This window comes from Ictidomys tridecemlineatus, chromosome 3, assembly GCF_052094955.1.
Source record: "Ictidomys tridecemlineatus isolate mIctTri1 chromosome 3, mIctTri1.hap1, whole genome shotgun sequence".
Lineage (NCBI taxonomy): Eukaryota > Metazoa > Chordata > Mammalia > Rodentia > Sciuridae > Ictidomys > Ictidomys tridecemlineatus.
The window spans coordinates 191,783,777-191,799,376 of record NC_135479.1 but is presented as its reverse complement, the minus strand read 5'-3'; the positions used below and the strand labels follow the sequence as shown (position 1 = coordinate 191,799,376).

Genomic DNA, 15,600 nt, shown 5'->3' with positions numbered 1-15,600 from the left:
CAAAGTTGTTAATATCTAATTACTATAATATTTCATTGCAACTTTTGAATTTAACTCTTCAAACACTGGAGTATAAAATAATGTATTTATTTACTTGACAAAATTCAGTTACAGTAGTATCAAAGTTAGCAATAGTTTCAAAAATTAGGTGTAAGTGACTTTGAACTTCTGAATTTCTTTTATGAAAAATCATCATTTTATTGCAAGACGGTAAATATAATTATTTGAAGTTATTCGCTCAGGTTCACATACCAAACATTTCTATTAAAACATTTGTTAGAAATAATATCAAGGAGTTAACTATTTTTTAAACAAAGGTTAACTTTTTTTTTTCAAATCTCAAACGCCATGACGTTTCAACATAAACAGAAACTCCATATAAGAAAATGTTAAGCTTAATTGTGCGCACAAAGAAACTTCTAGAAAACTTCATTACTTACTGTTCACTGAGTATTACTTACAGAGATTAACAGTTTTAAGAATTCATCTGTTATTTATCCCGAAGTGTTTTGAAAAACCTTTTCACACTGTATGCTTCTCAATGAGATGATCACCCCTACTCTGGTCTGCTGAGAAAAACAAAAAATCGATGAATCTTCTTCTTTAAGACTGTTCTTGTTCTAATGTAATTTAGGTGGCAACAAGCAAGGAATTCATAATGATAAAAGCAACAATGTGAGAAAAAATTTTAAATGCTTGTTTCATATTTACTGTATAAAGTCATTTTGACATGCCTACACAACTGGTTGTGGCAGCTTTCAGACATGATTTCTAATCAAAAAAAAAAAAAAAAAAAAAAAATTCTCCAGGTTCTTTAGAGAAAGCTTGCCGCTGGGAAGTTGATTTTGGCCAAGAGCCAAAATCATGTGCAAAGGGGCCTCATTACAGATTCATGGCAGCCTTCAGCACTAACAAAAAATGTGACCCAACAAGCTACATCAGCGACTAAAATTAAAAAGTAAGAGACAAAGACAACTTGCTTAATATTCCTTCTAAAGCAACATTAAACTTTTTTTTGGTAATTAAACCCTTGTTAGTCTAATGCAGTGTTCCTCTGTCCTTAAATGATTGTACAATTACTCTTTAAAACTTGTTAATTTCCCTTCTAAGTAACACTTTCTTTCTGTGACAGTTTACAAAGATTTCGCTATATAATAAAACTCTATGTGCACTGTAATCGGTTGAACAGCAGAAAACAGAATCGTAAAAATGCAGACTACAGTGTTCCTTTAAGACTTAAACAAACAAACAAAAAAAAAATAAGCAAACAATAGTCAGCCTATTTTAAACTTCTACAGAAGTGAACAAGCACCCTCTAAACTTACATCGATTGTGACTAACCAGTTCCACTGCCCAAATTTCCCCCCAAAAGGAGATTTGATACATAGCCTTACCTAGATGTCTTCTGGCTTTTCTGCAGATCAAAAGTTTCCTGCCTAAGCACACAGATATTCTTTCACGAACCATAAAGGCCCTTTTATGAATCCAGTACTGTAACAGGCTTGCTTTCCACACCACATTGAGAGCCCTGTGCGTCAGCTCTCAAGATAAAAAACATCGCTAATTCACAATTAGTGGGAGAGGTTGTCTACTAAAGAATTTATCTTAACGAAAGAAGGAAAAAAAGAAGCCTTCTCTCTCTCTCTCTCTCTCTCTCTCTCTCTCTCTCTCTCTCTCTCTCTCTCTCTCTCTCTCTCTCTCTTTCACTTTTTTTTTTTTTTTTTTTGAAATAGCAAAGAGGGTGCGGTCAGATGTTAGGTTTTGCCTGAGAAAAGGGCCCTACACGGCACTAGTACCTAAATACTAGCAGAAGCTGCCTGGGAAGGGAGCCAATGGAAGGACTTTGTTTGACCCAGCTGCCAATCTCCCCTGAAGCCGTGCGCCAGACTAAACACTCACACTATTTTAACTCAAATCAGGCTACAGCAGCTGTTTGCTTTCCGGCTCTGAGCTCTGCACCCACCATGGCCTGCGTAGTTCACCCGCGAGCTTTGCTAGCTGCCTGGCTGAAATCTGTTCCGGGGTGGGATTTGTCATTGGAAAGAAAATTTTAACCCTATTCCTCATGGTAAAGGGAGACTGTGTGGTGCTCAGCATTTGGATCTGGTCACTCAAGGATAATTTGATCATCTTTTAAGAGTGATGTTTTATATCATGGAGATTTCGGATTTGAAGGTAACAAATCTTCCTCATTTCTTTGAAAATTCGTTCTTGAACTCTTCTGACGTATTAAAATTAACTCTTAAATAGTCCATGTGTGCAGCAATAACAAGGCCCCTTCGATACACCTCTAAGGACAAAGATGGCACACCTTCACCCCAACCCGAACTTCACCACAACAAGAGCAAAAGGTGGTATGACAGAAAGGAAGAGTCTCACATCATTCTAGGAGTTAATACAGTCCCTTGAATGCCCTGGAACTTTCCTTCAGACCCAACACCTAAGCACACAAGAAGTTTGTTATCCTTATATGAAACAAGGCACAAGCCATGCAATTTATCCTCCCTGTTTCTAAGCCTACTTAGTTATTAGCCTGAGTATAGAAATAACCTTCTGAATTGTAAAATAGGAAAACACAACCATTAGTGGTATAAAGTGAAGAAGAAACTCGAAAGAAATTCGAGGAAATACCATTTAGGTAATAATCAGACTTATCTGTAATGGGGGAAAGAGATCTGATAACTAAGATCTTATGGCACAACAAATAAGAACCACACACTGTGCATGAGGAGAATTCAACATGTGGAAGAGAGAGAAACTGTGAGGAATATGATGACATGGATCATAACCACATACTTTTACTCTTGACCAATTGCCTACTTATTGCAATAGGGTGGTGGGGGAATCCATCATCTTTCTATTTATAGATTTTAGTTCCTGTTCTTGTACTAGTGCCATGTAGGGCCCTTTTCTCAGGCAAACCCTACCTGACATTAGTTTTTTAACCTCATTTTAATCTGTGATGAGCAAAGACGGAGTGTCTCTGAAATATTTTAAAGTGTGTCCACCATTTTTTTCTGACAGTGGTTTCTTCTGCTTTAAGAAGAGAGTTTATGCTATTTCTACTCTTGTCCCAAATTAGAATTCTGTTTTCTTATCTTAGAAAGTAGAAATCAAAATTACATAAGTTGTAATTTTATAATAAAATGTTATTTCCTCAACTAGGAAGTGGCAAAGATGATTACAGAGATGATGAGCTATTAGATTTTTCTGGGTGCGCTTGAAGTGAAAGACCCAGTTCATTACAAATGCATGTCATGGAGACATTGCATAGTAGGTGAATTACTATCTTTATTTTGAAAGTAATACACATATATATCCAAAATATTCTCATTGGATCTGCCTTTATATGTAGCAGTGTGTGGTTTGAGGCTCATAGTTCTTAAAGAATAAATGAAACGATCGGAAATCATTTCTTTTGTACCCTTTTCATTCAATCCAAGAAAAAAAAATTCCACTATGCTTATGTAAACTGTCTATATAATCACTCATTACTACTACACAATTTAAATCACCATCATTCGCTATTGCTACATGTATCTCTGTAGTCCCTATAGAATGACAGAATGGCAGTTGCGTAGTGACTTTTGATGTTCTTAGCAACTCTTTCCCTTAAACTGCTTTCCTATCTTGTTCTCAGACGTTTCATGTACAATTGCAGTGAGCTTACATCATTAATGCTGTGGGTTATGGCATCCTTCTCCAAATTCACATGTTGAAGTTCTCTCAGTACCTCAGAATGTGATGATGTGGAGATAGGGTTTTTTCAAACAAGTAATTAAGTTAAAAGAGGCCATTAGTGTGGGCCCTAATCCAATATGACTGTGTCCTTATAAGAAGAGACAAGGAAACAATAGAAATGAAATGAAGACCAAGTGAAAACACAGGGAGGAAATGGCCATCTGTAAAGCTTGGAGAAGGGCTCAGAAGAAACCAGTCCTGCCAACATCTTGTTCTTGGACTTCAAGCCTCCAGAATTGTGAGGGAAAAAAAATTCTCTTGTTTAAGCCACCTAATCAATAGTATCTGTTCTTTTTAGTCAACCTACATAATGGCTAAGTTAAAAGAGAAGAAACTATCCTTCCATTAGAATACAATTCATTTCTATATTGAACTGCCTCTATACTCAAGTGTTTAATTTTACCTAAGAGAATGTGTGGAGAAAGTATACCTTTCTCACATTTTCCAGAAAGGAGGGAAACATGTCTTAATATGCACAGACTTTGAAATAATTGTAGGATTTGTTTTTCCTTTAGGATAATCAAAAATGGTAGTGACTTTTGATGATGCAACCCAGTCTTCATGCACACACATTTTAAAATAAAGATCTGGTGACAGATAAAATTTCTACCTGAATAATTGGGAACAACAAAGGTCAGTCTTTATAATTAAAAGGTTTTACAGTAACCTATGCAAAGGTAAAAGATTTTAACAGAAGAAGGAAAGAAATGTGAACACCTTGCAAGGAAGTCTAGATAAAGAAAAATGAAGTAGATAAGGTCATCAAGATAAAAACAAGTCAAGGGTTAATTATGATATATAAATCCAGCTGTTTCATGACTGGATTCAATTTATAGTTAATATTAATTTGAAATCATTTCTCTGTGTTTTTTGTATATTGTCACCAAACAAAAAGGTGAAAAACGATTATAATATGATATTGACTTTTCTGTAAGAGTCAATGAAATTTCCATGGAAAGTTAGTAGTGTTTGAAAGAAGAAAAGAGGCCAATGACAAACACCTGTCCAGAAGATGTAGGAAAAGGTGATTGAAAGTGCTATTGGGGTATAGTTTTCCCAGCAGCAAGGTCCACCAGCCGCCATATACATGGGAGCATTCACTTCTTCATCTTATGATTCACCTATCTTCTCAAATATTCTTTTTCATGCTGATCATGAGTGGGGCAGTGGACTGTGTTGTATGCTATTAAAAAACACAGCCTCTGTTCTCATGTTCTTGGTAAACTAGGAAACAAATTGAGAGCAAAACAGGTTCAAAAGAGAAAAGCAGTGTGTTCGCTGAACACTTCAGAATACTGAGGTGGCTATATAAATGTTACCTAATGTTAAGAAAATATTGATAATTAGCACATACTTCGAATACTTACAACAATCAAATTACTGTAAAAGATGCTATCATGAACGATGCCATATTTTTGTTATAGTACAGCTACCCATTGTCAGTCTTAAAATGCCTAAAAATATATCATGGTGTACATGAAATTACAATTGTTAGTGTTTCTTTTTTTTTTTTTAAGAGAACACTTTATTATTTCCCATACTAGTTAAACCCAAAAAAAGACTAGCAATATCTGTTGAAATTCTAACCTTTCTAAATAAAATCCAAGGTAGAATCTTTATGCATGAAATATATGAAAACCCATTTCCACTACAAAGGACACCAAAGTGGCTTCCACTTGAAGGACAGTGCACTAATAATAACACAGTACTATGAAAACCTGCTTCTCAATATGAATACACAAAAAGCATTGAGGAATAATTTCAAAAAAAATGTGAAATGTAAGTTGAATGCACTCATGAAACAACACAAATTATTATAAAGAAAATAGTCTTCAATGACTGAGTCAATATTTTTCACAAATATAATATGCAAAATTAAAATAAAACATAAGGATCAATGTCAAAATAGAAATATGCCTTACTTTTTACTTGTGATAGCAAATGAAGATATACACAGATACATAAACATACATATAAAATACAGTACATTGAAATAATAGAAGTTATGTAATCTTACTAATCTCCCCCCCCCCCATACCAGGAATTGAACTTCTGGGACACTTGATCACTGAGCCACATCTCCAGCCTTATTTTGTATTTTATTTAGAGACAGCATCTCACTAAGCTGCTTAGCACCTTGCTTTTGCTGAGGCTGGCTTTGAACTCGTGATCCTCTTGCCTCAGCCTCCCAAGTGTCTAGGATTAGAGTCCTGCACCACTGTGCCCAGCTTATAGGCTTACTAATCTTAGCAAAATTTTTTAAAGTCTTCATACTCTCATAGTTTTTTTTTTTAAAAAACCATTGTCTGCTTCAATCTATTTTTCTGAATCTATAAATATGCTTTTTTGAAGGAATATTTGAAGGTAACTATATATTTTATCAAATATATTTTGTATTTTCAGAAGAATTAAGAACAATCTAAACATACATAGGAGGAATAGATATGAATAGTCACGTTTACAAATAAACTAAATTATTAAAACTCTTCCCCAGACTCAAAGTTTCATAGACATAAGGAAGAATACACATCAATTCCTCTATAACTCCTCCAAAAAAATTAAAAGTAAAGGGCACTTCCTAAAGCAGTGAGTAAACCCAGAATTACGTTAATGCCAAAACTACCTAAAGAAATTACAAAAAAGGAACTGTATAGACTGATATCTTTTGAGAAGATAGATGAAAATTCCGCAGAAAAGCATTAATATGTCAAATAATGTATAAATGAATTTTACACTAAGAACAAGTGATTTTTATTCCAGGTATGTAAGGCTGGCTCAACATTGGAAAATCAAATTAATGTTTGAAAATTGATTAATTAATCAATTCACTATATATACATACTAAAAATGAAAATCATATGATCATATCAACTGATAAGAAAGATAAAACATTTGAAATAATCTAACACTTTGTTATGAAAAAATCCTTAAGCAAACTATCAATAGAAGGTACTTTCCTCAAATTGAAGAACATCCACAAAAATTCTACACCTACCATCATACCTAATGGTGATGTAACACATGTTTTCCCCATATGACGGAGAATATAAAAAGGATGTTCCCTTTCTACACTCTTATTCAACATCAGTTAAAGACAAGAAGCGTAACAAAAATATAAAATTTGGAAAGGAATTCTGAAATTGTTTATATTCACAGAGATCTGATCTGTATAGAAAATTCTAAAGAAATTACAAAAACAAAAAACAAAAAAACAACCACAAAAAACACAGGTATAACAAAGTTGCAGGAGCAAGGTTAGCATACAGAAATCAATTGCTTTTCTTTTTAGCAGCAGTAATTGCTTGAAACTTAAATTTTAAAAATATCATTTATAATAATATTAAAAAGTGAAATACTTAGGTATAAATATGATCTACATTAGATGTGTAATACAGCACATATATGTGAAAACCTACAAACACCAATAAGAAAAAGAATCAAGGAAGCTCTAAATAAATACATATTCTTCTTTTGTGGCTGAATGGGCCTTGAACCAGAAACACCATGATAGCAACGAATGCACCTAACATCTAGATCTTGATTGCTAAAACCATGCTCTAGTAAAAGGAACTAATGCTTCTTAGAGAAATGCTTAATTCTAGCACTTCACAAGAATATTCAAGGATGAACTTGAAGCCTCTAGAAATAATCAGCAAGTAAATGATGAGAAATAAGTAAAATAAAGCAAAACATTGGTGGGATAGATCAAAGGGATATATTGACAACTCCAAGATGCCTCAATGGCTACAACTGGAACAATTTGAACAACATAGGTCATATTGAATTATGACCTAAAGTACAAAATAAATATCCATGACACACACTTCCATTTTTAAGGAGCTGGAGCATAATTTTCCACTCTTTAAGTGTGGACCAAGCAGAATGACTTCCTTCCAAAGAATTCAATTTTGAAAGAGAAATTTTGTAACTTTACAGTGGTCCTCCTTCTAAAGATGCAAAAAATATCAGATAAAGTCCAATTATAGGATATATTACAGTTGATGAGTAAACATCAAAACTGTCAAGGTCACTAGAAACAAGGAAAGTCTAAGAAACAGTCATAAAACAAGAACAGCCTAAGGAGACATCACTATTACATGGGATCCTGGAACAACAACAACAAAAAGGCAGTGAGGAAATCCTAATAAAGTGTGAACTGTTGTGGTTTATAATAATGTATTAATTGTGCTTTATTAATGTGACAAATATATTGTAGTACTGTAATGAGAAACTAGATGTGGGGTATATAGGAACTCTATCTTGAACTGTTTTAGTAGTAGTTTTATAAATATAAAATTGTACTAAAATCGAGCCAGGCGTGGTGGTACACACCCGTAATCCCAGCAATAGTAGAGTTTGAGGCAGGAGGATTATTAGTTGAGTTCAGCTTAGGCAACTTAGTGAGACCCTGTCTCAAAATAAAATAAATAAAAATCAAAAGGCCTGGGAATGTGACTCAGTAGGCAGAGTACCCCTCAGTTTAATTCCCAATACAAAAACATAATAATAATTAGTAAAATTAAAAGTTTCTCAAAACATAAACTTACAGACTTTCAAAAAAAAACAACAAAAAACAAAATGATTAAATACTTCATGGGTACATTACCCAAACATTTTCTCAAGTGTGCAAGTAATGTCTAGAGCGTAATTCCTGAAAAATTACATTACAGGTAACAGAATAATATATTATATTATATTACAGGTAATAGATTATATTACAGGTAATAGAATAATAAAACTATTCCCTTATTTCCTCCTAAAGTGTTTTTCTTGGTCTTATTTTTTCCTTCTCATGAACTTGACTTTCAAGTCTTTTAAATGTAAATGTTGCTAAGATGCTCTCCTTTCCCCCAACTTTTCTCACTGTACTTCCCTTGCTTGACATCTCACTGATGCTGACATCAGTTGATGACTTCTCATCTTTAGTACAGACCCTTTTATAAGTGCCCACACTCTATTTTCTAAATGCTCATAGACACCCCTTCTCCATTCATAAAACCCCAATCAGTCTTTTCCCTTTTCTGTTTAACAGGCAGCCATTGCCTCACGCACACCGGAATCAGAAGACACCCCAAGATATCTAAACACTTTCTGGGTAAAACACTGGAACAAGCAGAAAAGCATGAAAAGGTCAAGTTCTCAAGTGGAGAAAAAGTTAGTAGTAACTTTTTGGTTAAAACATGAAGATAGTGATAAAATGTATTGAAATGAAGACTGGGTTCTCTCAGAAAGAAGGTATAGATGGCAGATTCCCATTTTTAGCTGGCTGGTCCATGTACCACAGCATTTTTTGCCACACCATAAAACAAACATGTTATGCTTCAAATTTATAATCTTCCGAAGAAATTGAAATACTCAATATCAGGAACCAAAATTCCATTACAGTTCTCATGTGTCTAGTCTATACTTCACAAGTCCCATGTGAAACATAAAGCAAGGAATGTTGATAAGGTTTTAGAAATAAAACCTTATGTCTGCAAAAACATGATTAATACGTTCACCTTTTTTTGTGCAATACTCTAAGATATAATGAATCTTGATTTATAAGGAAAACCAGTACCATATAAAATTGGAGAGATACGCAGGGATAAACCGATAACCTTTAATTGTCCTCTTAAAGAAGGTGGCATCTCTACTCTCACAAATATCACCACGAATAAATGGGAACAGCCATTAGTGACATGGGTCAAAGTACAAAGTATGCTTTTTTTTTTTTTTCCCCTTGGGAGTTTCCCCCTCCAGCCCCCAAGCATTCAGCACCCTCCTGCTGCCCTCAGGCAATTCCAACTTGCTGAAATCCTCCTCTTTTTCCTTCTCCAGAAATGGTTTGGTCCATTGAAATAAAACTTCTAGTCAGTTCCACTTTTCAGTCAAATCTCCAATTTCCTTAGGCTGGCTGATTTTGGCAGATCCTAAGCAAAATGTTAATCTGATAATCTGATTAAATTAATGCAATGTAAATTGTAAATGGCTAATATCCTAAATTTCTGAGAGAATCTGAGTACTTGACAATCTAATTTGTAGAAGATAACAAAGGAAATGTATTGAACTAGAAACCTGAGTGTCCTGGTCACACTAAAATTCCTTTTTCTGCCCCTTCTCCTCCATTCTTCTTTCTTTTCTTCCTTCCTTCCTTTCTTCCTTCTTCCCATCCCTTATTTCTCCCTTCCCTCCTTCTTTCTTTCCTCTGGAGATGGTTTATAAGATCTGGCAGGCTGTGCGGAGGTTATATGCAAATATTACATCACTTTGTGTAAAGGACTTTAACATCCAGATACCAGGAGACAAGAATTTAAGAAATTTGTTCAGGATCACACAGTAGATAAACTTTATTTAAGGGCAACTGTAAGAACACATAAAAAAAAATGCACAATCTACTCCTCCAAGAATATATACATGTATATGCTTTTTTAAATTAAGTTACATGTGAATATTGATACCATTTCATGCTTAATCTTTAGCAGAAAGCATGGGATCAGCACGTGGAAATTAGACTAACCTTGAAATACCACTATGCATGGAAAATTCTGAGGGTATCTTGCATTAGCTTGGAAGAAAGCTGTTTTTTGGAATATTATAGAAAGCAATAAAAAGTAGAATTACTTCCAGGCCACTTTGTCTAAGAGGCAATCCACAGAAGTAGAGGTATCAAAGTCAAGCTTTGCCAGGCTTGTGGGTGACACACTCAGAGAAAACGGTAAACTGATCAGATAGAGACAAATTGAGAATACTGACTTTGAGAATCCTAACCAGTATCTGAAAGAGAGTGAGTTCTCTAATCACTATAAAATAGAAGAGAACAATACAATACAAATTTATGTTATAATAAAGCTTTATGTCATCTAAGAACATAATCCAAGTCAATAATATTTTGTTTTATTACTATCAAATAAATCATTTAGGACATTCCAATAAACATTGCTAAAAAGTATGTCACCACCAAGTAGCAGGTCATGCAGGGGAAACATTTGAACATTTGCTCAACAAATATTGTAGCAGACGGTTTTAAAAAGTCTGTTTTAAACTTGTTGAGGTTAAAACAATCTAGTAATACAGATGTATTATTATAAAGCATAAAATAAAGATACTTTTCATTTATTTCTCTGTCATTCTGTTCTTCTAATATAAAACTATAAACCTGGGGTGTTTGCAAGAATTTTTCGATGAATGAACAAATAATACTCACTTGCACTGTTTTGTAAAAGAAACATACTAAAATTATGTTTCTGCCTATGTGCGTATGTGGCTTTAACTTTATTGACATAGTTTTTCCTATAGTAAAAGGGATATTACAATTGATATTATGTTATAACTTGATTCTCTTTGATTTTTTCAAACTATGTCATATAACACTTTCCAAGTGAGAACATTCAGTCCTCCATACTTCTTTAGAATACTTAACTTGTGGTATCCTAAGTCATTTAACTCTTCTAGAATACCTGGTCTTTTCCTCAGGCTGGATTTTTTACACATTTATGTACATTTTATTAGTAATTAGAGATCTACGCTCTTACTCTTACTATTGCTCTTTAATTTCTGTAGAAACTCAACCTATGTCTTGTGTGTTTAATCATGGAAACAGTGTATATTTATTCTCTATTATCCAGCAGAAATAAAATACTGAAGACTTGGAAAAGTTACTTTGTCCCATTACTTCTCATACATTTCACACTGCATGTTTGAGGGGGTAACAAAGTACATCTGAAGCCAAGTGGCTGAGTTTAAAATACCCTGTGGACCATAGTTAAGTATGTAAAAGTTTAATAAACTTAAATTTCCAGTTACTCTGGCCAAAAGTTTATGTTTAAGAAATATTAACTGGCCATCTTAAAAGTAAATTCTAGGCATTGGATGGGTGGTTAGGCAAAGCATTTCTCTGAGGATTCTAAGGAAAAAGGAAACTTGCTGGCATCAGAGTGAATGGGGTCATCCAAACAACAGCAACTACATTTCCATCTCTTTCTACTTATCCCCCTTGGCACTAACGAGACCCCTGTGTACAGAGAAATTTTGCAGCTGGGGAGAAGAGACAAGCATCTGACTAAGAAATAACACCACAACTCAGAACAACTTTTGGCCTTCTACGTTGATCTTATTAAATTTCAACTGTTTCTTCTGGAAAAATGATTCACTAGAGAAAAAAAAAATACTACGAAAAAGACTTCTGGTGCCATGAATAAAGCTAACAGCCTCAAATATCTTTCAGGTGGAGAACATATTCACCATTCACCATCAAATTGAGACATGAGCTGGTATGGGAAGCTTCCTTGGGCTTATGTAGAAACCAGCGTCATCTCCCTCACTCCCCCACCAAAAGAATTGCCAAAGTACCTAAACCATTTCTTTATAACAGATATGTTTAAATAAAAAGAGAAAATTATTTATCAATTGGTATAGACACAGGGTGAGAACCTTTATAAATAGTATTCAGGGAAACAAAATATGTTGCTGGAATAATAAAGTAAAAATACCATACTAAGTAAACATGGAGGCAGGAAAGCCATGTCTCTGCATTAGCAGGGATGGAGGTATTGTGTAGGAAGCAAAGCAAATCAGTTTTAGAGTTTCCATCAAAGTAAAATAAATGTGTATTTAATTTATAATATTATATATACACAAATACATATATACAAAATTTATATATATATATATATATATATTTTTATATATGACTGGGTGAAAACTGGTTTTCTATTTGTAACTGTGAGCAAAAGCAATCAATAAAACAAAAAATAAAACAAAAACAAATATAAAAAAACCCTGGAGATGATAGAGATTGATATTCATATTATAGGGGTTGATATTAACAGAATATATTAAAAAATGAATGTCTTTCAAAATTATACATTTAGTCACAAAAGCTATTTTAAGAGTTTGCATAAAGATTATAAAACCAACACAAATGGAGATTTATATATTATACATATAAATGTACATAAAAATATATTTTTAAATTTCCAAGAATGACTACTCAAATTCAGTTCATGTTTTAGAAACTTACAATTGGGAAATATTGGTGCTGGGGATGAAATTTAGTGGTAGTTTTGTGCAAAGCCCTAAATTCAGCCCCTGTACCAGAAGAAGGAGGATGAGGAGAAGGAGAAGGAGGGGGAGGGAGGAAAAGACAGAAATGTACCATAAAAATGTTCTGAATAGTTTTTATCCAGTGAAGAACATTATTAATTTAAAAGGAAACACAAGGTACAATTTTTTACAGCTAACACCACTTGTGATATGAATGAAAATAAACATACTAAAATTCTATACTTTCTTCAGAATCTTTGTATTAATCACATCTGTTCTGAAGTTGTAAAACCATATTAGGTAAAAATTTTTTGTCACCAGTATACCTGAAAAGCTGATTAAATTCACTAACCATCTCCACTGACTCCAGAATTAAAGGACTACACATACAACATATATTGCATGTATTTCCAAAATGATTACTGTGTATCTTATATAGAATTTACTCTCTGATCTCAACTTAAGAACTTCTAGTTTAGAAGAAAGACGCTAGCTAAATAAAGTGAGACCTACTAGTTATTTCTGAAATTGGATGAATATGAGGAAATATAGCTTGTACCTCCATGGCACTGTAAACATAGACCACTCTCCTGGTAACTTGGAGGGGTGACATGGCAGTGAGGAGCAGAGTAGACAGACAACTGTGTGACTCTACTCATGTACCAGAAAGAACTTTGCATTATTCTTCTGTTATTTTTCCTCTACATTCTCTATCTATCACTCATTTTGGGGGAGACCCTACAGATGGCATTTTGCATAGTGTAAGAAGTGAAAAGAACCCTTACTTAATAAATATAGTTCTAAAATTCACTTAGAACCAAGACACTAGAGATTCTTATAAACTATGTAAAACAAACCTACTTTTGTACATGTTTTTAAAAAGCCCTTTAAATCAAAATCTATCTACTCAACTGTTGCATATGTATATTAAACAGTCTGAGGAACCTAAATTAATAACCACTTTCAAGAGATGGTAGTCATGACTTGCTGTTAAAACCAGTATTGTAATCCTAGATGTTATATTAAGAAACTGCGGCTGTAGGAGAAAAAATACACAAAGCTATCTTAAATTTGCCCTGATTAAAACTCACAGTAAAAATTACCTGAGATAGGTGAGAGCCAAGTGTATTTTACATCAAGTTTATCAAAATAAGCTTATAAGAGTAGATCAATTTTGATATAATTGGGTAATTTGTCAGAACTGCTTATGATACAGACTACCATAAATATGCATTTCACATGAATGCAACTGACAAATGACAGCTGCTCAATGGAACCCCCAAAACTCGGTTCCACTGGTCTATATGAAAGTCACTTACCACATTCTATATTTCATTCTTTGTTCAAATCTTGACACTGAGAGTTGTCTTAATCTCCGAAACAGCTCCTGAAAAATAAAGATTATAAGTGTCTGCATTTATTTGTATGCATACAAATATTTTCCCAAAATAACAGTCAGCATTTTAGATATTTTCAACCTTTGCTGTTAAGACAAAGATCCAGAAACTATCAGCAAATTTGTAGATTTTTTTTTTTTTAAGAACTGAATATTTTTTCACTGAATGTTTTCAGGGATTAAAATGTGTCTATACTCATCTTTGAAAAGTTTTAAATTCGCATTTGTACTTTTGTCCCTAGGGTTAACATCTGTGTGGTTGTTGTTGTTGTTTCTGTTTTTAAGGACTTATTTGAGGTGCCAAGAGGTCCTAATTAGATAAAAACAAACAAACATGAATTACATTTCAGAACTCAAGTGTCAGAACAGGTACCCATTGATTACTAATAGGAGCACAGAAAGTCACCAACAGGTAATTTCCGCCTGCCTCAGCATATTTTAGTATGTTAGAACAATTTTATTAAATAACTACCCAATATATTAGTCTGATGGAAAATGCATTAGTTTGTTCTAGTTTTTCCTACCCCTTATTTTATAAATGAAAGAATGAATATATGGATGCATTTTTAAAAATGCCAAATGATCACTCTGTTACGGAGTATACCATTATCATCCTTAGGAGGATCATGCTGTTTGCAGGGCTGATCAAATAGAACAAGAAACTAGAGGTGATTTGTTTCTGCTCAATTTACAAATCAATATAGAAAAAAAGGTATGGGGCTAGTTTCTGAAGTCCAGAAACATCATTTGAGGGATTTACAATCCATTGAGGAAAACAATACGGACATCTACAACTAATGATAAAACATGACACAATGATATTAATTAGGAACAGGACACTCCTCTCATTCTTTTTAAGTTGAACAGGGTAGGTATCACTGAGGTATAATTTAAACTGTACATGAATGAAATGTTACTATGTTCAAACATGGAGCAAGAGAGAGGGAAAAATATTGAGATGAAGAAAATAGCATGGTTAGCGAGCAAAGAAAAAAGTGGGATGGAAGAACCCAATGAGAGAATTTAACCACACTCCAAGTGAGAGATCACAGTAGGAGAAAGAAGCTCATGTTTATAAGGAAAATTTTAATGACTTTAGATTAGTGGTTAATTGAGTTGGAATAACTATGGAAAATTCAGAACTGGAACTCAGGATGGATATCCACATTAGATGTGAAGATTGAATCATGTGCATGGGGTGGTAACAAAAGTTTTAGGAGCCTTAGAGAGCATATATAAAGCAGGTTAGAGAAAACAAAAATGAGAAGAAACAGTCAAAGAAGAAGAAAGGGAACTGAAAGAGTGTGTTTCAGATACCATGAGGTTAGAGTTTCATGAAGGGAGTGGCCAACATCTTCAAATGATGCATGTAGTTAACAGATCGGCTTCATACCAAGTTGAGCGCAGTCTTTGAGGGAACAGTTTCATTGAGATTGTAG

The 15,600-nt window shown here is 33.8% G+C and overlaps 1 long non-coding RNA gene across 7 annotated transcripts in view; it reads right to left on the bottom strand.

The window, feature by feature from the left end:
• Window positions 1-15,600, bottom strand: part of LOC120890358 (uncharacterized) — a 478,106-nt gene that overhangs the window by 175,018 nt on the left and 287,488 nt on the right. For 3 of the 7 annotated variants that reach the window (XR_013436969.1, XR_013436971.1, XR_013436972.1), the window contains 2 exons: window positions 14,085-14,152; window positions 462-566 (listed from right to left, as the gene is read on the bottom strand). This is a non-coding gene — a long non-coding RNA (uncharacterized LOC120890358). Of the gene's footprint in view, window positions 1-461; window positions 570-1,394; window positions 2,459-14,084; window positions 14,153-15,600 lie in introns of those variants that run through there. The other 4 variants (XR_013436968.1, XR_013436970.1, XR_013436973.1 and 1 more) reach the window with 3 other exon arrangements.